Source organism: Orcinus orca, chromosome X (assembly GCF_937001465.1).
Source record: "Orcinus orca chromosome X, mOrcOrc1.1, whole genome shotgun sequence".
Lineage (NCBI taxonomy): Eukaryota > Metazoa > Chordata > Mammalia > Artiodactyla > Delphinidae > Orcinus > Orcinus orca.
In genome coordinates this window covers 89,378,066-89,403,201 of record NC_064580.1, presented here as the reverse complement: position 1 = coordinate 89,403,201, position 25,136 = coordinate 89,378,066, and positions in this window count along the sequence as shown.

The following is a 25,136-nucleotide window of genomic DNA, read 5'->3' as shown; positions in this document are numbered from 1 at the left end:
ACCAAAACATAGGAAAAATGTATTCTTGCCTCTGTGCAGTAAAGCCAGCATAGCATTTACACTGATATTTGACAAAAGCAACGTAATGGAGAAAACTGCCGCCCACTAATAACTCTACTATCAATTGCAAGAATAGCTAATAGTATTTGTTTCCAACCCTCTCCCTGGACTCCTGCTTCCACTTCTTCCCTGTCTGCTTCCTTTTCTGGTCCCAATTGTTTACCACATTTTGGACTACAATACACTTTATTCATATGCAATTTTGTAAATTGGCCATCTCCCTTGGTGGAAAAATATAAATTCCAGGAGGGCAGGAACCTTTGTTGGTTTGTTCATTAACATATGCTAAGTGCCTATAGTAATGCCTGGTTCACTGGATACTTGAATATTTGTTGAATGAATTTTTCTCCAGCCTCACTAGCCTCTTTTCTGTGCCTCTAACCCTAACTCACCAAACATGTTCCCCTACAATTATATGTTTTCCTGTAACAGCCTGCCCCAGATAGCCCTATAACCACCTTCCTTACTAAACTCACATCTCTGTCAACTTATCAGACAAGGCTTACTTTTCTTCATGACACTTAGCATTTGATCATCGCTTTTCTGGGTTGTTTCCTTTGTTTGTTCGTTTGTTTTCTTTTTTGTTTTTGTTTTGCTTTAGTTTGCTTTTGTTTTTTTCTGTTTTCTTTCTTCAACACTTTTTCTTTTCCTTTTTGAATTTTAATTTTAGTTTATTTTTGGCTGCGTTGGGTCTTTGTTGGTGCGCGCGGGCTCTCTCAAGTTGCAGCCAGTGGGGACTACTCTTCGTTGCAGTGCACAGGTTTCTCATTGCAGTGGCTTCTCTTGTTGCGGAGCACGGGCTCTAGGTGCGCGGACTTCACTAGCTGTGGCACACGGGCTCAGTAATTTTGGCTCACGCACTCCAGAGCACAGGCTCAGTAGTTGTGTCACATGGGTTTAGTTGCTCCGTGGTTGTGGGATATTCCCGGACCAGGGCTCGAACCTGTGTCCCCTGCATTGGCAGGCAGAGTCTTAACCCCTGTGCCACCAGGGAAGACCAACATTTTTTCTTACACTCTAATTGAAGATAAAGAAGTAGACCAGCCACAGCCATTTTAATTTTTGTAGTACAACGTCATCTGTCAGTAGATGGGGTAATGGCATCAAATATCTTAAGACTGGATCCCTGGTTTTATGGCTTTACCACTTAGTGGTACCACAAGCTACATGACCTTGGCCAGGCACATCAACTCTTCCAAGATTTCATTATCCATATTCAAAAGGAGAATGGCAATTTTTTTGAATTTTATTTATTTACTGATTGATTTTCAGCAGGTTCTTATTACTTATCTATTTTATACATATTAGTGTATACATGTCAATCCCAAGCTCCCAATTCATCCCAGCACCACCCACAACCCACCCGCCCGCACTTTCTCCCCTTGGTGTCCACACATTTGTTCTCTATATCTGTGTCTCCATTTCTGCTTTGCAAACCGGTGCATCTGCACTATTTTTCTAGATTACACATATATGTGTTATTCTACGATATTTGTTTTTCTTTTTCTGACTTAATTCAGTCTGTATGACAGTCTCTAGGCCCACACACATCTCTATAAATGACCCAATTTTTTTTCTTTTTATGGCTGAGTAATATTCCATTGTATATATGTACCACATCTTCTTTATCCATTCATCTGATGATGGGCATTTACGTTGCTTCCATGACCTGGCTGTTGTAAATAGTGCTGCATTGGTGTGCCTGTGTCTTTTTGAATTATGGTTTTCTCTGGGTATATGCCCAGTAGTGGGATTGCTGGGTCATACAGTAATTCTATTTTTAGATTTTTAAGGAACCTCCATACTACTCTCCCTAGTGGCTATACCAATTTACATTCCCACCAACAGTGCAAGAGTTTTCCCTTTTCTCCACACCATCTTTAGCATTTGTTGTTTGTAGATTTTCTGATGATGCTCATTCTAATTGGTGTGAGGTGATACCTCATTGTAGTTTTGATTTGCATTTCTCTAATAATTAGTGATGTTCAGCAGCTTTTCATGTGCCTCTTAGCCATCTGTATATCTTCTTTGGAGAAATGTCTATTTAGGTCTTCTGCCCAGTTTTTAATTGGGTTTTCCTTTTTTTTAATATTGAGCTGCATGTGCTGTTTATATATACTTGAGATAGTTCCTTTGTCCATTGATTCGCTTGCAAATACTCTCTCCCATTCTGAGGGTTGTCTTTTTGTCTTTTTTATAGTTTCCTTTGCTGTGCAAAAGCTTTTAAGTTTCATTAGGTCCCATTTGTTTATTTTTGTTTTTATTTCCATTACTCTAGGAGGTGGATAAAAAAGATCTTGCTGTGATTTATGTCAAAGAGTGTTCTTCCGAAGTTTTCCTTTAAGAGTTTTATAGTGTTCGGTCTTACATTTAGATCTCTAATCCATTTTGAGTTTATTTTTGTGTATGGTGTTAGGAAGTGTTCTAATCTCATTCTTTTACTTGTAGCTGTCCAGTTTTCCCAGAACCACTTATTGAAGAGACTGTCTTTTCTCCATTGTATATCCTTGCCTCCTTTGGCATACATTAGTCAACCATAGGTGCATGGGTTTATCTCTGAGCTTTCTACCCTGTTCCATCGATCTGTATTTCTGTTTTTGTGCCAATATCATATTGTCTTGACTACTGTAGATTTGTAGCATAGTCTGAAGTCAGGGAGTCTGATTCCTCCAACTCTGTTTTTCTCCCTCAGGATTGCACTGGCTATTCAGGGTCTTTTGTGTCTCCATATAACTTTTAAGACATTTTGTTCTAGTTCTGTAAAAAAATGCCTTTAGTAATTTGTTAGGGATTGCATTGAATCTGTAGATTGCTTACGGTTGTATAGTCATTTTCACAATGTTGATTCTTCCAGTCCAAGAACATGGTACATCTCTCCATCTGTTTTTGTCATCTTTGATTTCTTTCATCAGTGTTTTATAGTTTTCTGAGCCCAGGTTTTTTACCTCCTTAGGTAGGTTATTCCTAGTTATTTTATTCTTTTTGTTGCAGTGGTAAATGGGAGTGTTTCCTTACTTTCTCTTTCTAATCTTTTGTTGTTAGTGTATAGGAATGCAAGAGATTTCTGTGCATTCATTCTGTATCCTGCTATTTTACCAAATTCATTGATTAGCTCTGGTAGATTTCTGGTGGCATCTTTACTATTATCTATGTATAGTATCATGTCATCTGCAGACAGTGACAGTTTTACTTCTTCTTTTCCAATTTAAGTTCCATTTATTTCTTTTCCTTCTCTGATTGCCGTGGCTAGGACTTCCAAAACTATGTTGAATAATAGTGGTGAGAGTGGACATCCTTGTCTTCTTCCTGATCTTAGAGGAAATGCTTTCAGTTTTTCACCATTGAGAATGATGTTTGCTGTGGGTTTGTCGTATATGGTCTTTATTATGTTGAGGTAGTTTCCCTCTATGCCCACTTTCTGGAGAATTTTTATCATAAATGGGTGTTGAATTTGGTTGAAAGCTCTTTCTGCCTCTGTTGAGATTATCATACAGTTTTTATCCTTCAATTTGTTAATATGGTGTTTCACATTGATTGATTTACATATATTGAAGAATCCTTGCATTCCTGGTATAAATCCCACTTGATCCTGGTGTATGATCCTTTTGATGTGTTGGTGGATTCTGTTTGCTAGTATTTTGTTGAGGATTTTTGCATCTATATTTATCAGTGATATTGGTCTGTAATTTTCTTTTTTTCGTAGTGTCTTTTTCTGGTTCTGGTATCAGGGTGATGGTGGCCTAGTAAAATGACTTTGGGAGTGTTCCTTCCTTTGCAATTTTTTGGAAGAGTTTGACAAGGATGGGTGTTAGCTCTTCTCTAAATGTTTGATAGAAGTCACCTCTGAAACCACCAGGTCCTGGACTTTTGTTTGTTGGAAGATTTTTTTTTTTTTTTTTTTTTTTTTTTTTTTGCTGTACGTGGGCCTCTCACTGTTGTGGCCTCTCCCGTTGCGGAGCACAGGCTCCAGATGAGCAGGCTCAGCAGCCATGGCTCAGGGGCCCAGCCGCTCCGCGGCATGTGGGATCCTCCCGGACCGGGGCATGAACCCGTGTCCCCTGCATCGGCAGGCGGACTCTCAACCGCTGCGCCACCAGGGAAGCCCTGTTGGAAGATTTTTAATCACAGTTTCAACTTTTTTACTTGTGATTGGTCTGTTCATATTTTCTATTTCTTCCTGTTCAGTCTTGGAAGGTTATACCTTTCTAAGAATTTGTCCATTTCTTCCAGGTTGTCCATTTTATTGGCATATAGTTGCTTGTAGTAGTCTCTTATGATCCTTTGTATTTCTGCTGTGTCTGTTGTACCTTCTCCTTTTTCATTTCTAATTTTATTGATTTGAGCCCTCTCCCTCTTTTTCTTGATGAATCTGGCTAAAGGTTTATCAGTTTTGATAATCTTCTGAAAGAACCAGCTTTTAGTTTCATTGACCTTTGCTATTCTCTTCTTTGTTTCTTTTTCATTTATTTGTGCTCTGGTCTTACGAATTCTTTCCTTCTACTAACTTGGGGTTTGTTTGTTCTTCTTTCTCTAGTTCCTTTAGGTGTAAGGTTAGATTGCTTATTTGGGATTTTTCTTGTTTCTTGAGGTAGGATTGTATTGCTATTAACTTCATTCTTAGAATTGCTTTTGTTGCATCCCATAGGTTTGGGGTCGTCATGCTTTCATTGTCATTTTTTTAACATCTTTATTGGAGTATAATTTCTTTACAGTGGTGTGTTAGTTTCTGCTTTATAACAAAGTGACTCAACTATACATATTCATATATCCCCATATCTCCTCCTTCCCTCTTGTGTTCATTGTCATTTGTCTCTAGGTATTTTTCGATTTCCTCTTTGATTTCTTCTTGATCTCTTGGTTATTTTGTAACATATTGTTTAGCCTCCAGGAGTTTGTGTTTTTTACGTTTTTTTCCTATAATTTATTTTTAGTCTCATAGCTTTGGGGTCCGAAAACCTTCTTGATATGATTTCAATTTTCTTAAATTTACTGAGGCTTGACTTGTGACACAAGGTGTGATCTATCCTGGAGAATGTTCCGTGTGCACTTGCGAAGAAAGTGTAACCTGCTGTTTTTGGATGGAATGTCCTATAAATATCAATTAAAGCTATCCGGTCTATTGTGTCATTTAAAGCTTGTGTTTCCTTGTTAATTTTCTGTCTGGATGATCTGTCCATTGCTCTAAGTGAGGTGTTAAAGTCCCCCACTATTATTGTGTTACTGTCAATTTCCCTGTTTATAGCTCTTATCATTTGCTTTATGTATTGAGGTGCTCCTATGTTGGGTGCATATATATTTATAATTTTTATATCTTTTTCTTGGATTGATCCCTTGATCGTTATGTAGTGTCCTTCCTTGTCTGTTGTAACATTCTTTATTTTAAAGTCTATTTTGTCTTGTATGAGTATTGCTACTCCAGCTTTCTTTCGATTTCCATTTACATGGAATATCTTTTTTCCATCCCCTCACTTTCATTCTGTATGTGTCCCTAGTTCTGAAGTGGGTCTCTTGTAGACAGCATATATATGGGTCTTGCTTTTGTATCCATTCAGCAAGCCCGTGTCTTTTGGTTGGAGCATTTATGCATTCACATTTAAGGTAATTATCAATATGTATGTTCCTATTACCATTTTCTTAATTGTTTTGGCTTTGTTTTTGTTGGTCCTTTTCTTCTCTTGTGTTTCCCACTTAGAGAAGTTCCTTTAGCATTTGTTGTAGAGCTGGTTTGGTGGTGGTGAATTCTGTTATCTTTTGCTTGCCTGTAAAGCTTTTGATTTCTCTGTCGAATCTATCCTTGCTGGGTAGAGTAATCTTGCTTTAAGGTTCTTCCTTTTCATCGCTTTAAATGTACCGTGCCACTCCCTTCTGGCTTGTAGAATTTCTGTTGAGAAATCAGATGTTAACCTCTGCAAGTTCCCTTGTATGTTGTCATTTTTCCTTTGTTGCTTTTAATGATTTTTCTTTGCCTTTAAATTTTGTCCGTTTGATTACTATGTGCCTTTGTGTGTTTCTCCTTGGGTTTATCCTGCCTCGTACTCTCTGTGCTTCCTGGACTGGGTGGCTATTTCCTTTCCCATGTTAGGGAATTTTTCGACTATAATCTCTTCATATATTTTCTTGGGTCCTTTCTCTCTCTCTTCTCCTTCTGGGACTCCTATAATGCAAATGTTGGTGCATTTATTGTTGTCCCAGATGTCTCTTAAGCTGTCTTCATTTGTTTTCATTCTTTTTTCTTTATTCTGTTCCACAACAGTGAATTCCACCATTCTGTCTTCCAGGTCCCTTATCCGTTCTTCTGCCTCAGTTATTCTCCTGTTGGTTCCTTCTAGTGTATTTTTCATTTCAGTTATTGTATTGTTCATCTCTGTTTGTTTGTTCTTTAATTCATCTATGTCTTTGTTAAAGATGTCTTGCATCTTCTCGATCTTTGCCTCCATTCTTTTTCTGAGGTCCTGGATCATCTTCACTATCATTATTCTGAATTCTTTTTCTGGAAGGTTGCCTATCTCCACTTCATTTAGTTGTTTTTCTGGGGTTTTATCTTGTTCCTTCATTTGGTACAAAGTCCTCTGCCTTTTCATTTTGTCTATCTTTCTGTGAATGTGGTTTTTCTTCCACAGCCTGCAGGAATGTAGTTCTTGCTTCTGCTGTCTGCCCTCTGGTGGATGAGGCTATCCAAGAGTGGCAATTGATGTGACTTCTTAAGACTGTTGATTGTGTTCCGTTCAGATAATGCATATATAGGGCTTAGCAGAACACTTGACAGTGATGGTAAATGGATAATTATTATCATTATCATTGACTTATGTTATCAGGATTGAGCATCAGGAGATCTAGGGTTCTTCCTAGTCTCTATTGCTTAAAAATATATTTTGCAATTTCCAAGAAGTCACTTTAAACCACACTGTGCTTTAGATTGTGTTTCAGTCCAAGGGAATAATAACCCCTGTCAATACTATTTACCATAAGTGGTTTAAGGAAAATGTAATGATTTAATGAATCTCAAACCCAGTATCACTTTTTTAATGGGTAATCGCCAGTTGAAGTGCTTAGGGTGTCCAGAAAAATTTCTAAAGATCCCCAGGCAAGGATAATGAAAAGCCAGTTCTCCCTCCATCAAAGGACAAGACATTAGCCCAGCCTAATGTCAGGTTCTGCCCAGACCATCCTGAAGAGAAAACAACTGATAGGTTGAATTGGTGCGCCACTTATACAGACAGCAACTGGGCAGGGTGCAATGATAATGCACTTAACATCTTCCTCTAGGTCGACCATTGCTGGGTGAAGATCCAGAATAGCAGAAACTTTTCAAAAGAAGAATTTTAAGGTAATATTTTCCTTCTCATACCCCTACAAGAATCTTGAAAACAGGCTTCTCATATTTTTAATTTGCAAAGGATGTAATTTCTGGTATATTGTAGATATACCTGATGAATATGTTTTAGATATCCTTTTTCCAAATCTTGGCACTACAAGTATAGTTCACTCAGTTTATGGAAAATGTTTAGCATATGACTGAACAATTGGAAATATAGTTCTCACTGAAAAAAATTTCAAATATGAAGAGAATTACCATTTATAAGTAAAAGTCTGACTTCATTTGTCAATTTCAGTAAATGTGTAAATGACACTCTATTGTATCTTCCTTCTGAATTCCAAATCTAATATTAATTGGTGGATAGTAAGATAGAAAGCAAGGTAGAAGAAGCCCACTTTGTGGTCTCAGAACTATCTCCCAGGATCCATGCAGTTTCAATAAGAGATACACTATTTTTGAGTTCTATAGTTTCCACTTGTTTCTTTCTTTTAAATCCCACTGCTTTGCTGAGATTTTCATTTGTTTTAAGAGAATCTGTAACTGCTTCATAATTACTTTAGGATGGTCACTTCAAAATTCTTGTCATTATTCCAACATTATTCACTTCAGCGTTGGCATCTGTACGTTGTCTTTTATTATTCAAGATGTGATTTTCTTGATTCTTGGTATTTTGATCTCTGTCATATCCTGGGCATTTTGAATACCACATTATCAGACTCTAGACCCTATTTATCTTTATTATTTGCGTGATATTTCGGTGTAACACAGAGTGGTATGGGTTATATGTTCAGATTCCTGTTCTGATTCCACCCTAGCAAAAGTGGATTACTCTGTCACACTGCCTCAGTGGTAGCTGAACTCCCACCCCAGCGCTGCCTACCTTTCCAATGAACGAGAGGCACCAATTCACAACATTTTGTTGCCTCAGAATGGGAGTATAAGCTCAGTTCCCCTCTGGGCATTGGTGACACTATGGAAGGGGGATGGGAATGGCAGACTGAATAATTTGTGGCTGCCTGCAGGGCTGGGGGAAGAAGCTTGGCTAGCTTGCCACTGGTCTCTGAGACTTCAAGGGAAAAAGAGGGAAAGCTGAGTGCGAAGCAACCCTGCCTCCCACTACCGGGTTTTGTCTTGATGATGAGTGGAGGAGAGGCTCAGCTCTCAAAAGGGCCCAGCACACAAAGACGGGTGAGGGAGAAAGTGGAGTGTTGAGTAGTCCCACCTGATACCACCTCATTAATGCCGGGTGGACGTGGAGGTTCAGCTAACCACTGGCATCACTGACACCAGAAATGGGGATAATGGAATGCTTACTAGTCCCAATCTGCACTGCCTCCTTCAGTGTCATTGTTGTTGAATGGGGGTGGAGCCTTAGGTTGCTGATGGACCCCTCTGATATTACCCTGATGGGTGAATTGAATGGTCATCACCTGCTTCAGAGAGGCAGGGTAGCAGATTAGCCCCCCACCCCAGCCTCTGAAACCTCAGGGGTTGGGGTAAAGTTTTTCCATTGGTGTTTGTCTGGAGAGGAGGTGCATTATTACCAAACAGGTCTTCTGTGTTTAGACCACACTTTTCATGATCCTTTGGCTAGAGGAATAGACTTTTCTTAGAGCTTTGTGTGTATCATTGTTGGTGGTTCTGAGTTGGAGGCTTCTGCAGTGCCCTATCTGGGACGTTTTGGAGGAAATAAGGAAACTGAGGGAACTTTACTCTTGTGTCCTTGTTCAAGTCCCAAGGACAGTAAGCAGTTCATCTTCTGCTTTCTACCCTTTACATTTTCCTTTGCTTTTTTGCTATGCTATAGCCACGTTGTTGTTATTATGTTCTCAAGCTTAGCTGGTACTGGAAGTTTCAAGGAAATTGATTTTAATCAGTATTTTTTTTATGTGAACCATTTTTAAAGTCTTTATTGAATTTGTTACAATATTGCTTCTGTTTTACGCTTTTGGGTTTTTTGTCTGCAAGGCATGTGGGATCTTAGCTCCCCGACCAGGGACCAAACCCGCCCCCCCTGCATTGGAAGGCAAAGTCTTAACCACTGGACCATGAGGGAAGTCCCTAGTCATTATATTTTGATGATTCTGGTGAGCTTACCAGAATCTGCTCATCTTTTGATCACCCACTGGATTGGAGAGCAGTTCCTCAATAAGAAAATGTAACATCAGGCTTGCCTTTTCAGTACTTTGCTTCTCCTTGAACTTCCTGATGCCTGAGCTGCCATGGCCCGTGATGGGCTCTTCCTGAAATGTGGCAGATCAAATTCATTTTCTGTGTTTTCAGGTTTCCAAGTATGATGCTCATTTAACTCTCTAAGTTATACATTATTTTAAAAATATGTTTCTCTGAGTAGTAAAGCAATACTAGTTGCAAACCACTGAGTCTTGCTTATTCAAAAGTATTCTTTACCAGTGGGAGTCTAAATGATATGGTCTGGTTTGCCAATGGAATTCATGAATGAAAATTTCAGCTACAGAGAAGAGACTGGTAAACTTTTCTCTCAGTTTAGAGACTGGTGTCCTAGTTTTGATAACTAGGTTCAAGACTGGAAGCCTGTGAAACCTTCAAAATGTGGAAAAGAGTATTATGGTTTTTTGTTTAATGAATTCCATGGGTTGGGAAGGGGGTCATGAAATTCTTGAGTGAATGTGAAAGAATGGCGAGAATATTATATGAAGAACACATAAAGTTCCTATACGAATGAGTAAAAAGGCCAAGTATCCATTCTCTGTCATCTCCTTGTAATGATTATTTTTTTTTCCTGCAGAACTTGTTTGCATATGTATTTGTGTCTGATTTAGCATTAGACTCATTGGTCAGGTTGTGGAGCTGAAGCTGTGAGCTCTCTGTCTGTGAATCTGTAAATGAAAAGCTTTTCTTCCTAAGATTGTAAGGGTTTAATATTTTTTATACTAAAGGATTTAATAAGTCTTATTATTTTCTTAAAATTATCATATCTTAGTTTGTTTGGCTTATTGCATCTGAAAAATGTTTAAATAGTTTTAATAAAAAGAAATACGATAAGTCCCAGAGAAGAAACTAATCTTCCACTACTTTCAATTTGCTGTCCTTTCAATATACGATCAATATACAGAAGTCACTTGTCTTTCCACACACTTGCAATGAGCAATCTAAAATGAAATTTAGAAAACATTTCCTTTTACAATGGTATCAAAAAAATAAAATACTTATGAGTTAATTTAACAAAAAAATTACAGAATCCACATCTGAAAAATACAAAATATTGTTAAAAGTTATTAAACAAGATCTAAATAAATGGGAAAATATCCCATGATCGTGGATCAGAACACTTAATATTATTAGGATGGCAATAATCTCCAAATTGATCTACAGATGTAATGCAATGTCTGTCAGAAACACAGCAGATTGCTTTGTAGAATTTAACAAGCTGACTTTTAAATGCATACATATGGAATTGCAAGGAACTCAGATTAGTCAAAACAAACTTGAAAAAGGATAAAGCAAGAGGACTCCCAGTTCTCTATTTCAAGGCTTACCACAAAGCAATGGTAATCAAGATACTGTGATACTGGCACAGGGATATACATACAGCTTAACAGAATGGAATGGAGAGTCCAGAAACAACACCAAGCATCTTTGGTTAAGCAATTTTTGACAAGGGTTTCAAGGCCATTCAATGGGAAATAAGAATAGCCTTTTCTGCAAATGCTGCTGGGACAACTAGAGAGCCACATGCAAAAGAATGGAGCTGGAACTTTAATCTCACATGATATACAAAAATTAACACCAAATGGATCAAAAACCTAAATGTGAGATCTAAATCCATAAAATCCTTAGAAGAAAATATAGTGGTAAATCTTGATGACCTTGGATTTTGCAAAGAATTATTAGACATGTCAACAAAAGCATGAGCAAGAAAATATAGACATTAGGGACTTTATCAAAAGTGAGACTTTTCTTCAAAGGACATCATCCAGAAAGTGAAAATAGCACCCACAGAATTGAGGGAACTATTTGTAAATCATATATCTGATAAGAGACTTGTATCCTTAATATGTAAGGAACACTTACAACTCACTAATAATAAGACAACTAACCCAATTTTTAAAACTGGGCAAGTGATCTTAATAGACATTTCTCCAAGCAACATATAAAAATGCGCAATGAGATACTCAACATCATTAGTCATTGGGGAAATTCAAATCAAAACCACAATGAGATACCACTTCAAACCCACTAAAGTAGCTGGAATGAAAAAGGCAGGTAACACCGAACATTAGTGAGGATACGGAGAAATCAGAACCCTCATACACTCCTGGTGGGAATGTAAAATGGCACAGCCACTTTGTAAAACAGTCTGCAATTTCCTGAAATGAACGAACAGAGTTACCATACAACCCAATAATTCCACTCTAGGTATATATCCAAGAGAAATGAATACATATTCACACAAAAATTAGTGGGAAGCAGCCGCATATCACAGGGAGATCAGCTCGGTGCTATGTGACCACCTAGAAGGGTGGGATAGGGAGGGTGGGAGGGAGGGAGACGCAAGAGGGAAGAGATATGGGAACATATATATATGTATAACTGATTCATTTTGTTATAAAGCAGAAACTAACACACCATTGTAAAGCAATTATACTCCAATAAAGATGTTAAGAAAATTACAGAGTAAAGTTTATAGCAGCATTATTCATAATGGCCCAAAGTGGAAACAATCCAATTGCCCATCAACTGACTGACAGTTAAACAAAGTGAGGTATATCCACACTACAGACTATTATTCAGAAATGAAAAGGAGTGATTTACTGATATATCCTACAACATGGATCAACATTGAAAATATATACTAAGTGAAAGAAGCCAGTCACAAAAGGCCACATATTATATAATTTCATTCACGTAAAATGTCCAAAATAGGCAAATCTTTAAAGACAAAGTAGATTATTAGTTGCTTAAGGCTTAAGGGATAGGAGTATAAGCGGTGACAACTCAAGGGTTGGGTGCGTCTTTTTGAAGTGAAGAAAACGTTCTAAAATTGACTATGGTGGTGGTGGCTGTGAATATCCTAAAGACAACTGAATTGTACAGTTTGGGTGAATTGTATGATATGTGAATTATATCTCACTAAAGCAGTTAAATACACAAACAAAACAAAAAAAACCCCAAGAGACATAAATCTATATATTTCAAACTTAAAATATATTTCAAATAGACAATTTTTATAAGCCTATATCTGTTAAAGAAATTGAATCAATAACTAATAACTTTCTAAAACAGAAAGCATCAACCCAGATGGCTTAATTGGTGATTTATACCAATACATTTATGTAAGAAATTAGAATAAGTCTCTATAATCTCTTCCAGAAGATAGAAGCAGAGAGAGTACTTCCTAACTCAGTCTATGAGGCCAACATTAACCCAACACAAAAACCAGACAATCACCGTTACAAAAATAGAAATCTACAGACCAATATTTCTCATGAAGATAGATGCAAAAATCCTCAACAACATGTTAGCAAATAGAATCTTACAATATATTTAAAAATTATACACCATGACCATGTGGGATTCATTACAAGTATGTAAGGTTGATTCAACATTTGAAAATCAATTAATGTAATCCTTCAAATCAACAGCATAAGGAAGAAAGCTCCCATGCTTATATTAACGATGCAGAAGTATTTGACACAATCCAATACCCATTAATGATAAAAGCTGTCAACAGACTGAGAATAGGGTGTAATTTCCTCAACTTAAAGGGCTTGAGGACAGGTTCAGAGGTCACCAATGTTAGTAAGAGACAATGATGAATGTAGGCAGTCACTGGCTATCAACTTGGGGAAACAATTCCTATGGCACTGTCTGAAAACAAAAATAGAAAGAAGTAATTAACAGTTCAAGGTTGTGAAGCCTCTCTCTCTCTGCCTCTCCATCTTTCTCTCCTTCCTCTCCTTCCCCTGGGTAGCTCCCACCCAGACTACCCAGACTCCCTTCTCCAGTGGCACAAGGGCCAGCATTTCAAACCCATGCTGCAGGGCTTTCTTACACCCTCTTCCTTCCTCTAGGGCCCCACTGAAGGCTGTGGAGAGAAGAGGGAATGAGGTGGGAGCCCAGGGCTCTGCTACCTCACTGGGGGTCCAGCACTCTGACAAGACCTGGACACCCCCCAGGGATGGCCCAGGATGCTGGGGCAGAGAGGAGAGTGAGGTGGGGTTCAGGAGGCAGGGAAGGAGACAGAGGGGGATGAAGACAGAAAGGGAGTGAAGGTAGGAGGGGAGAGATGAGAGAGACATAGGGGCACAGAGACAAGGGAGAGAGAGAAAACAAAGGGAAGGGAAAGAAGCTCTCCCGTGGTGGGGGTCAGTGAAGAAGAGGAAAGAAAGGGGAAATGGTGCCTCTGCTGCAGCCCTTCCCTTCACCTGCCCCTGAATGGCCCTGGTGCCCCAGGTAGGAATGGAAAATATGCACAATTTGGGCTGGTGACCCATTGGATGCTGGTTGAAACTTTGTCACCTGTGTGAGCTCAACCAGACTTGGGCATGGAAAACAGAGCAGCCATGGGGGCAGACCTTCCCCAGAAGGAGGAAAGGGTCAGGTCCCAGGTCAGCATGGGGCTGAGGATCTGTGGCCCCCTCTTATGATCACCGTCCTCTCTCCTGATGGCCCCTTCACCTGTCTGAGTTGGTTCTTTATCTGAGAGCTCATACCTGTCTCAGGATGCCCAGGGTTCCTGTGAAGGACCAGGCAGGATGATGTGACATGTGCATACTGGCACAGGGATATACATACAGCTTAACAGAATGGAATGGAGAGTCCAGAAACAACAGGAGGGAGGAGAAGTGCTCCTGAGAGACCTGTCCTGCTGTCTTTTCTACCACCTCTGCCCTCTGCCTTCCACTCCTGCCTCAGGAAGCCCTCTGCTCACTGGGGGGGTGGGGCCCACGTCTGGCCCCTTGACTCAAAGAACACTGCTTTTTCCCAAGGAGGGCCCAGCTCCTGGCATTTGGCCAGAGAAATGAATGTCATGATGGTAGCTAAATAGAACCTCAGACCTTAGCCTGGGGAAGTAAAGCCCCCATGCCAACCTAGGATTGAAAGGGAGACCCTTTAGGAGCAAGGCAAGGAGAGCCCCTCTCAGACAGAGGAGGAAACCTCTATGTCTGTATGGATTAGGCAGGCCTGCCTCAATATTAGACTGCAAGAAGGACCGCAGAACCTCCAGCCCCCATACTGTCAACTTGAGGCAAACTGAGGTACTGGTGAGGAGTTGCTGCATCTCCTTAGCAGGAGTTTCCTCCTTTGCCTTTAGACAATCTCCCTGGTCCTTCTGTAGTCAGCCTGTTCCATGTTGTCACTTCTCTGAACCTGCCCTTAGAAGACTGAGAATATTAACTCCTAGTAATGAAAAGGACAGATCATCAACTTTTCCTGGCTCCAGCAAAGTACCTAGCATTTCTACATAAGACTAATACAACTCCTTCTGAGCTACCTCACCTATATATTCTCTGTACTTTGCCAAAGTACTCACTGTGATCTCAAACCACCTCCCTGAAGTTCCATCCTCCCAATTCTACATCTCTTTCTTTGGAGGAATTATTCCTCTCCACAGGTTAACATGGATATGGTCTTGATAATGCCTTTGGTTCACTGAAAAGAATTTTCCTGAGATGAGGCCATAGGCTCAGAGCTGGTATTATGGTATGGGGTAGAACAGATGGAATAGAGGGCAGATTTGTCTCCCTGACCCTAAATAGTAACACTCTAATTCTTCTTTCATCACTCTAAACCCTTGAACTTGGGCAGCAACAAACTGTACGCGCTGGATGGCCTGTCTCCCATTATACAGACGGTCCCCATAGTAAAGATCCTGAACCTCTGCCAAACTGAGGTGAGAAGAGGGAGCCAGATCAAAGTTGTGTTGAGAGTGGAGGTGGGTAGTGGTCCTCACAGTGATGACAGGAGGAAGGTGAGGGTACCTGTGGGGGAGGGTGGGGATTTGGGAAGTGGAGAGAAGGAAGGAGTTCATGAATTCTAAGAAAGTCCTCTACACATGTTCACTCCACTGATACCACCACTATAATAAAGCAATTAATTAATCCTTGTATTCCTCAGGCTGCCAAGAGGGAGAAAGGAGAAGAATGAAAGTGTTAAATGTTTGGCCATCTATTCTGCTTGCTGACGCATTGCACTCATACTGACTACACAGGGGCCCATTTGGGAATCACTCATTGCTCTGTCTCCATCTTGCTCCTGGTAGGATGAAAGATGTATACCGAAACTGTTGTGTTCAGGACAATTGCCATACCTCCCTGGGTAAACATCCTCGGATTTGCTCTTCTTTGAAATGAACTAACTTGGTCATTGTAATCTGATTTGGGAACAATACATCAATGCTCCAAATGCCAGAACAAAGTCCTAGGAAAATATCATAACCAATGAAGCAAAATCACTGACTTTTATAATCTAAAAAGAAGTATTTCACAGCTCTAAAAACGTTGGAAACCTCACTATGGTTTTATTTCCTGGGATATGAGAGATTGGGAGTATCCACAGCCCAGGAGAAAGCAAGCACAGTTGGAAGGACTTCGGCTGAGGGACTAATCTATGATGTTAGTTTGGGCTCTGTGTTTTTCATGCTGGGTCACCTGGGAATATTCATTTAACATCTCTAAACCTTACCTCCCTTTAATACGCTAGGGGCATCATAAAATATGCCCTGAATTTTTGGTGCTGTGGTTCAAAGGTCAAAGGTAAATTTTCTACTTGAAAGAAGAATTAGAAAAATGAAAAAGAGGTCTGAAGAAAATATACAGAATGTAACATGAAGAGACAGAATGTTGGAAAGTACCAAAAGAGAGTGGGTGAGGGTTGAAGGGAATATGGTGAATAAATCTAATACATGTTTAATTAGAGTCCAAGAAAGAAAGAGTGGAGAATTATTTGAAGAGATTATGATTGAGAAATATCCAAAGTAACCAAAGACATCAAACTGTTATAACCATCTTAATAAGAGAAAAATACATTAAGAAAAATATTACTGTAGAAGAGTAATTCAGGTGCCAAATTCAGAGCAAGACATGTTTGAAGAGTCCTTGATTTTGGTAGAATGACTTTGATTCATTCTACCAAATAATATTCCTGAACTGAGGAGACTGCGGTTCATTTCCACAACTAGTCTTAGTGCTCCAGCTGTGTGTCAGACATGAGCCTCTGAGGTGGGAGAGCCGAGTTCAGGACATTGGTCCACCAGAGACCTCCTGGCCCCATGCAATATCAAATGGTGAAAGATCTCTCCACCTCAATGCTAAGACGCAGCACTACTCAATGACCAGCAAGCTACAGTGATGGACACCCTATGTGAAACAACTAGCAAGACAGGAACATAAACCACCAATTAGCAGAGAGGCTGCTTAAAATCATAATAAGGTCACAGACACCCCATAACACACCACCAGACACAGTCCTGTTCACCAAAAAGACAAGATCCAGCCTCATGCACCAGAACACAGGCACCATTCTCCTCCACCAGGAAGCCTACACAACCCACTAAACCAACCTTACCCACTGGAGGCAGATACCAAAAAAATGGGAACTACAAACCAGCAGCCTGCAGAAAGGAGACCCCAAACACAAAGAGTTAAGCAAAATGATAAGACAGAGAAACACACAACAGATGAAGGAACAAGGTAAAACAAATGAAGAGGAAATAGGAAGCATACCTGAAAAAGAATTCAGAGTTATGATAGTAAAGATGATACAAAATCTTGAAAATAGAATGGAGAAAATACAAGAAACGTTTAACAAGGACCTAGAAGAACGAAAGAGCAAACAAACAATGATGAATAACACAATAAACAAAATTTTAAATTCTCTAGAAGGAATCAATAGCAAAATAACTGAGGCAGAAGAATGGACAAGTGAACAGGAAGATAAAATAGTGGAAATAACTACTGCAGAGCAGAATAAAGAAAAAGAATGAAAAGAATTGAGGACAGTCTCAGGGACCTTTGGGACAACATTAAATGCACCAACATTTGAATTATAGGGGTGCCAGAAGAAAAAGAGAAAAAGAAAGGGACTGAGAAAGTATTTGAACAGATTATGGTCAAAAACTTCCCTAATATGGGAAAGGAAACAGTTAATCAAGTCCAGGAAGCACAGAGAGTCCCATACAGAATAAATCCAAGGAGAAACACGCCAAGACACATATTAATCAAACTGTCAAAAATTAAATACAAAGAACAAATATTAAAAGCAGCAAGGGAAAAACAACAAGTAATAGATAAGTGAATAGCCGTAAGTTTAACAGCTGATCTTTCAACAGAAACTCTGAAAGACAGAAGGGACTGGCAGGACATATTTAAAGGGATGAAAGAAAAAACCTACAACCAAGATTATTCTAACCAGCAAGGATCTCATTCAGATTTGACAGAGAAATTAAAAGCTTTACAGACAAGGAAAAGCTAAGAGAATTCAGCACCACCAAACCAGCATTACAACAAATGCTAAAGGAACTTCTCTAGTCAGGAAACAGAAGAGAAGGAAAACACCTACAATAATAAACCCAAAACAATTAAGAAAATGGGAATAGGAACATACATATTGATAATTACCTTAAATGTAAATGGACTAAATGCTCCCACCAAAAGACACAGATTGGCTGAATGCATACAAAAACAAGACCCATATATATGCTGTCTACAAGAGATCCACTTCAGACCTAGAGACAAGTACAGACTGAAAGTAAGGGGATGGAAAAAGATATTCTGTGCAAATGGAAACCAAAAAAAAGCTGGAGTAGCAATTCTCATATCAGACAAAATAGACTTTAAAACAATCACTATTAAAAGAGACAAAGAAGGACACTAGATAATGATCAAGGGATCAATCCAAGAAGAAAATAAAACAATTGTAAATATTTATGAACCAAACATAGGACCATCTCAATACATAAGGCAAATACTAACAGCCATAAAAGGGGAAATCGACAGTAACACAATCATAGTAGGGGACTTTAACACCCTACTTTCATCAATGGACAGATCATCCAAAAAGAAAATAAATAAGGAAACACAGGCTTTAAATGATACATTAAAAAAAGATGGACTTAACTGATATTTACAGGACATTCCATCCAAAAACAACAGAATACACATTCTTCTCAAGTGCTCATGGAACATTCTCCAGGAGAGCTCAAATCTAGGGTCATAATCAAGCCATGGTAAATTTAAGAAAATTGAAATCAATGAAGTATCTTTTCCGACCACAACGCTATGAGACTACATATCAATTAGAGGAAAAAAATCTGTAAGAAATACAAACACATGTAGGATAAAAAACACACTAACCAAGAGATCACTGAAGATACCAAAGAGGAAATCAAAAAATACATAGAAACAAATGACAATGAAAACACAATGACCAAAACACTATGGGATGCAGCAAAAGCAGTTCTAAGAGGGAAGTTTATATCTTTACAAGCCTACCGTAAGAAACAAGAAATATCTCTAATAAACAACCTAACCTTACACCTAATGCAATTACAGAAAGAAGAACAAAAAAGCCCCAAAGTTAGCAGAAGGAAAGAAACCATAAAGATCACATCAGAAAGAAATGAAAAATAAATGAAGGAAATGATAGCAAAGATCAATAAAACTAAAAGCTGGTTCTTTGAGAAGATAAACAAAATTGATAAACCATTAGCGAACTTATCAACAAAATAAGGGACAAGGCTCAAATCAATAGAATTAGAAATGAAAAAGGAGAAGTAACAACTGACACTGCAGAAATACAAAAGATCATGAGAGATTACTACAAGCAGCTCTATGCCAATAAAATGGACAATCTGGAAGAAATGGACAAATTCTTAGAAATGCACAACCTGCCAAGACTGAATCAGGAAGAAATAGAAAATATGAACAGACCAATCACAAGCACTGAAATTGAAACTGTGATTAAAAATCTTCCAACAAAGAAAAGCCCAGGACCAGATGGCTTCACAGGCGAATTCTATCAAACATTTAGAGAAGAGCTAACACCTATCCTTCTCAAACTCTTCCAAAATATAGCAGAGGGAGGAACACTCCCAAACTCCTTCTACGAGGCCACCATCACCTTGATACCAAAACCAGACAAGGATGTCACAAAGAAAGAAAAACTACAGGCCAATATCACTGATGAACATAGATGCAAAAATCCTCAACAAAATACTAGCAAACAGAATCTAACAGCACATTAAAAGGATCATACACCATGATCAAGTGGGGTTTATTCCAGGAATGCAAGGATTCTTCAATATACGCGAATCTATCAATGTGATAAACCATATTAACAAATTGAAGGAGAAAAACCATATGATCATCTCAATAGATGCAGAGAAAGCTTTTGACAAAATTCAACACCCATTTATGATAAAAACCCTGTGGAAAGTAGGCATAGAGGGAACTTTCCTCAACATAATAAAGGCCATATATGACAAGCCCACAGCCAACATCATCCTCAATGGTGAAAAACTGAAAGCATTTCCACTAAGATCAGGAACAAGACAAGGTTGCCCACTCTCACCACTCTTATTCAACATAGTTTTGGAAGTTTTAGCCACAGCAATCAGAGAAGAAAAGGAAATAAAAGGAATCCAAATTGGAAAAGAAGAAGTAAAGCTGTCACTGTTTGCAATGACATGATCCTATACATACAGAATCCTAAAGATGCTACCAGGAAACTACTAGAGCTAATCAATGAATTTGGTAAAGTGGCAGGATACAAAATTAATGCACAGAAATCTCTGGCATTCCTATATACTAATGATGAAAAATCTGAAAGTGAAATCAAGAAAACACTCCCATTTACCATTGCAACAAAAAGAATAAAATATCTAGGAATAAACCTACCTACGGAGACAAAAGACCTGTATGCAGAAAATTATAAGACACTGATGAAAGAAATTAAAGATGATACAAATAGATGGAGAGATATACCATGTTCTTGGATTGGAAGAATCAACATTGTGAAAATGACTCTACTACCCAAAGCAATCTATAGATTCAATGCAATCCCTATCAAACTACCACTAGCATTTTTCACAGAACTAGAACAAAAAATTCTGCAATTTGTATGGAAACACAAAAGACCCCGAATAGCCAAAGCAATCTTGAGAACGAAAGAAGGAACGGGAGGAATCACGCTCCCTGACTTCAGACTATACTACAAAGCTACAGTCATCAAGACGGTATGGTACTGGCACAAAAACAGAAAGATAGATCAATGGAACAGTATAGAAAGCCCAGAGATAAACCCATGCACATATGGACACCTTATCTTTGATAAAGGTGGCAGTAATGTACAGTGGAGAAAGGACAGCCTCTTCAATAAGTGGTGCTGGGAAAACTGGAGAGGTACATGTAAAAGTATGAGATTAGATCACTCCCTAACACCATACACAAAAATAAGCTCAAAATGGATTAAAGACCTAAATGTAAGGCCAGAAAGTATCAAACTCTTAGAGGAAAACATAGGCAGAACACTGTATGACATAAATCACAGCAAGGTCCTTTCTGACCCACCTCCTAGAGTAATGGAAATAAAAACAAAAATAAACAAATGGGACCTAATGAAACTTCAAAGCTTTTGCACAGCAAAGGAAACCATAAACAAGACCAAAAGACAACCCTCAGAATGGGAGAAAATATTTGCAAATGAAGCAACCGACAAAGGATTAATCTCCAAAATTTACAAGCAGCTCATGCAGCTCAATAACAAAAAAACAAACAACCCAATCCAAAAATGGGCAGAAGACCTAAATAGACATTTCTCCAAAGAAGATATACAGACTGCCAACAAACACATGAAAGAATGCTCAACATCATTCATCATTAGAGAAATGTAAATCAAAACTACAATGAGATATCATCTCACACCAGTCAGAATGGCCATCATCAAAAAATCTAGAAACAATAAATGCTGGAGAGGGTGTGGAGAAAAGGGAACACTCTTGCACTGCTGTTGGGAATGTGAATTGGTTCAGCCACTATGGAGAACAGTATGGAGGTTCCTTAAAAAGCTACAAATAGAACTACCATATGACCCAGCAATTCCACTACTGGGCATATACCCTGAGAAAACCAAAATTCAAAAAGAGTCATGTACCAAAATGTTCATTGCAGCTCTATTTACAACAGCCCAGAGATGGAGACTACCTAAGTGCCCATCATCGGATGAATGGATAAAGAAGATGTGGCACATATATACAATGGAATATTACTCAGCCATAAAAAGAAATGAAATTGAGCTATTTGTAATGAGGTGGATAGACCTAGAGTCTGTCATACAGAGTGAAGTAAGTCAGAAAGAAAAAGACAAATACCGTATGCTAACACATATATATGGAATTTAAGAAAAAAAAATGTCATGAAGAACCTAGGGGTAAGGCAGGAATAAAGACGCAGACCTCTTAGAGAACAGACTTGAGGTTATGGGGAGGGGGAAGGGTGAGCTGTGACAGGGCGAGAGAGAGTCATGGGTATATACACACTAACAAACGTAGTAAGGTAGATAGCTAGTGGGAAGCAGCCGCATGGCACAGGGATATTGGCTCGGTGCTTTGTGACAGCCTGGAGGGGTGGGATAGGGAGGGTGGGAGGGAGGGAGACGCAAGAGGGAAGACTAATGGGAACATATGTTTATGTATGACTGATTCACTTTGTTATAAAGCAGAAACTAACACACCATTGTAAAGCAATTATACCCCAATAAAGATGTTAAAAAAAATTTCTTTACAATGATGTGTTATTTCCTGCTTTATAACAAAGTGACTCAACTATGCATATTCATGTATCCCCATATCTCCTCCTTCCCTCTTGTGTTCATTTTCATTCGTCTCTAGGTATTTTTTGATTTCCTCTTTGATTTCTTCCAGACCTCTTGGTTATTTAGTAACATATTGTTTAGCCTCCAGGCATTTGTGTTTTTTACATTTTTTTCCCTATTAGTTACTTTTAGTCTCATAGCTTTGTGTTCGGAAAAGCTGCTTGATATGATTTCAATTTTCTTAAATTTACTGAGGCTTGACTTGTGACGCAAGGTGTGATCTATCCTGGAGAATATTATGTGTGCACTTGAGAAGAAATTGTGATCTGCTGTTTTTGTATGGAATGTCGTATAAATATCAATTAAATCTCTCTGGTCTATTGTGTCATTTAAAGCTTGTGTTTCATCATTAATTTTCTGTCTGGATGATCTGTCCATTGCTCTCAGTGTGATGTTAAAGTCCCCCACTATTATTGTATTGCTGTTGATTTCCACGTTTATAGCTGTTATCATTTGCTTTATGTATTGAGGTGATCCTATGTTGGGTGCATATATATTTATGATTTTTATATCTTCTTCTTGGATTGATCCCTTTATTGTTATGTACTGTGCTTCCTTGTCTCTTGTCACATTCTTTATTTAAAAGTCTGTTCTGTCTGATATGAGTATTGCTACTCCAGCTTTCTTTTGATTTCCATTTACATGGAATATCTTTTTCCATCCCCTCACTTTCAGCCTGTATGTGTCCCTAGTTCTAAAGTGGGTCTCTTGTAGACAGCATATATATGGGTCTTGTTTTTGTATCCATTCAGCAAACCCCTGTCTTTTGGTTGGAGCATTTAATCCACTCACATATAAGGTAATTATCAATATGTATGTTCCTGTTACCATTTTCTTAATTGTTTTGGGTTTGTTTTTGTTGGTCCTTTTCTTCTCCTGTGTTTCCCACTTAGAGAAGTTCCTTTAGCATTTGTTGTAGAGCTGGTTTGGTGGTGGTGAATTCTGTTATCTTTTGCTTTTCTGTAAAGCTTTTGATTTCTCTGTCAAATCTATCCTTGCTGGGTAGGGTAATCTTGGTTGTAGGTTCTTCCCCTTCATCACTTTAAATGTATCATGTCACTCCCTTCTGGCTTGTAGAGTTTTTGCTGAGAAATCAGATGTTAACCTTCTGCAAGTTCCCTTGTATGTTGTCATTTTTCCTTTGTTGCTTTTAGAAATTTTTCTTTGCCTTTAATTTTTTTCAGTTTGATTACTATGTGCCTTTGTGTGTTTCTCTTTGGGTTTATCATGCCTGGGTCTCTCTGTGCTTCCTGGACTTGGGTGGCTATTTCTTTTCCCATGTTACAGAAGTTTTCAACTATAATCTTTTCAAATATTTTCTTGGGTTCTTTCTCTCTCTCATCTCCTTCTGGGACTCCTATAATGCAAATGTTGGTGCGTTTATTGTTGTCCCAGTGGTCTCTTAAGCTGTCTTCATTTGTTTTCATTCTTTTTTCTTTATTCTGTTCTACAGCAATGAATTCCACCATTCTGTCTTCCAGGTCCCTTATCCGTTCTTCTGCCTCAGTTATTCTGCTGTTGGTTCCTTCTAGTGTATTTTTCATTTCAGTTATTGTATTGTTCATCTCTGTTTGTTCTTTAATTCTTCTAGGCGTTTGTTCTTTAATTCTTCTCAGTCTTTGTTAAATATTTCTTGCATCTTCTTGATCTTTGCCTCCTTTCTTTTTCTGACATCCTCGATCATCTTCACTATCATAATTCTGAATTCTTTTTCTGGAAGGTTGCCTATCTCCATTTCATTTAGTTGATTTTCTGGGGTTTTATCTTGTTCCTTCATTTGGTACAAAGTCCTCTGCCTTTTCATTTTGTCTATCTTTCTGTGAATGTGGTTTTCATCCCACAGGCTGCAGGATTGTAGCTCTTCTTGCTTCTGCTGTCTGCCCTCTGGTGGATGAGGCTATCTGAGAGTGGCAATTGATGTGACTTCTTAAGACTGTTGATTGGTCAGAGGCAGCGCCACAGCCGGGGTAGAGCAGCAGCAGTTTACAGCTGAACTGAGAGGATTCCAAGGACTTAGAGGACTGTGGAGCCCAAGATGGAAGGAGTATGAGTCACTGAATGACCCATTTCCCTGTTGTTAACTCGTACTGGACTGTGATACACCAGAATTACATCTACACGTGGAACAACTCCTACAGAACACCTACTGAACACTGGCAGAAGACCTCAGACCTCCCAAAAGGCAAGAAACTCCCCACGTACCTGGGTAGGACAAAAGAAAAAAGAATAAACAGAGACAAAAGGATAGGGACGGGACCTGCACCAGTGGGAGGGAGCTGTGAAGGAGGAAAGGTTTCCACACACTAGGAAGCCCCTTTGCAGGTGGCGGAGAGGGAAGGTTTGGAGCTGCGGAGGAGAGCACAGCAACAGGGGTGCAGAGGGCAAAGTGGAGAGATTCCCGCAGAGAGGATCGGCACCGACCAGCACTCACCAGCCCGAGAGGCTTGTCCGCTCACCCGCCAGGCCGGGCGGGGCTGGGATCTGAGGCTCGAGCTTTGGTCAGAACGCAGCGAGAGGACTGGTGGCGGCGTGAACAGAGCCTGCAGGGAGTTAGTGCACCACGGCTAACCGGGAGGGAGTCCGGGGAAATGTCTGGACCTGCCAAAGAGGCAAGAGACTTTTCCTTCCCTCTTTGTTTCCTGGTGCGCAAGGAGAGGGGATTAAGACTGCTGCTTAAAGGAGCTCCAGAGACGGGCGCAAGCCACGGCTAAAAGCGCGGACCCCAGAGACAGGCATGAGACGCTAAAGCTGCTGCTGCCACCACCAAGAAGCCTGTGTGCGAGCACAGGTCACTATCCACACCCGCCTTCCGGGGAGCCTGTGCAGCCTGCCACTGCCAGGGCCCCGGGATCCAGGGACAACTTCTCCGGGAGAACGCACGGCGCGCCTCAGGCTGGTGCAACGT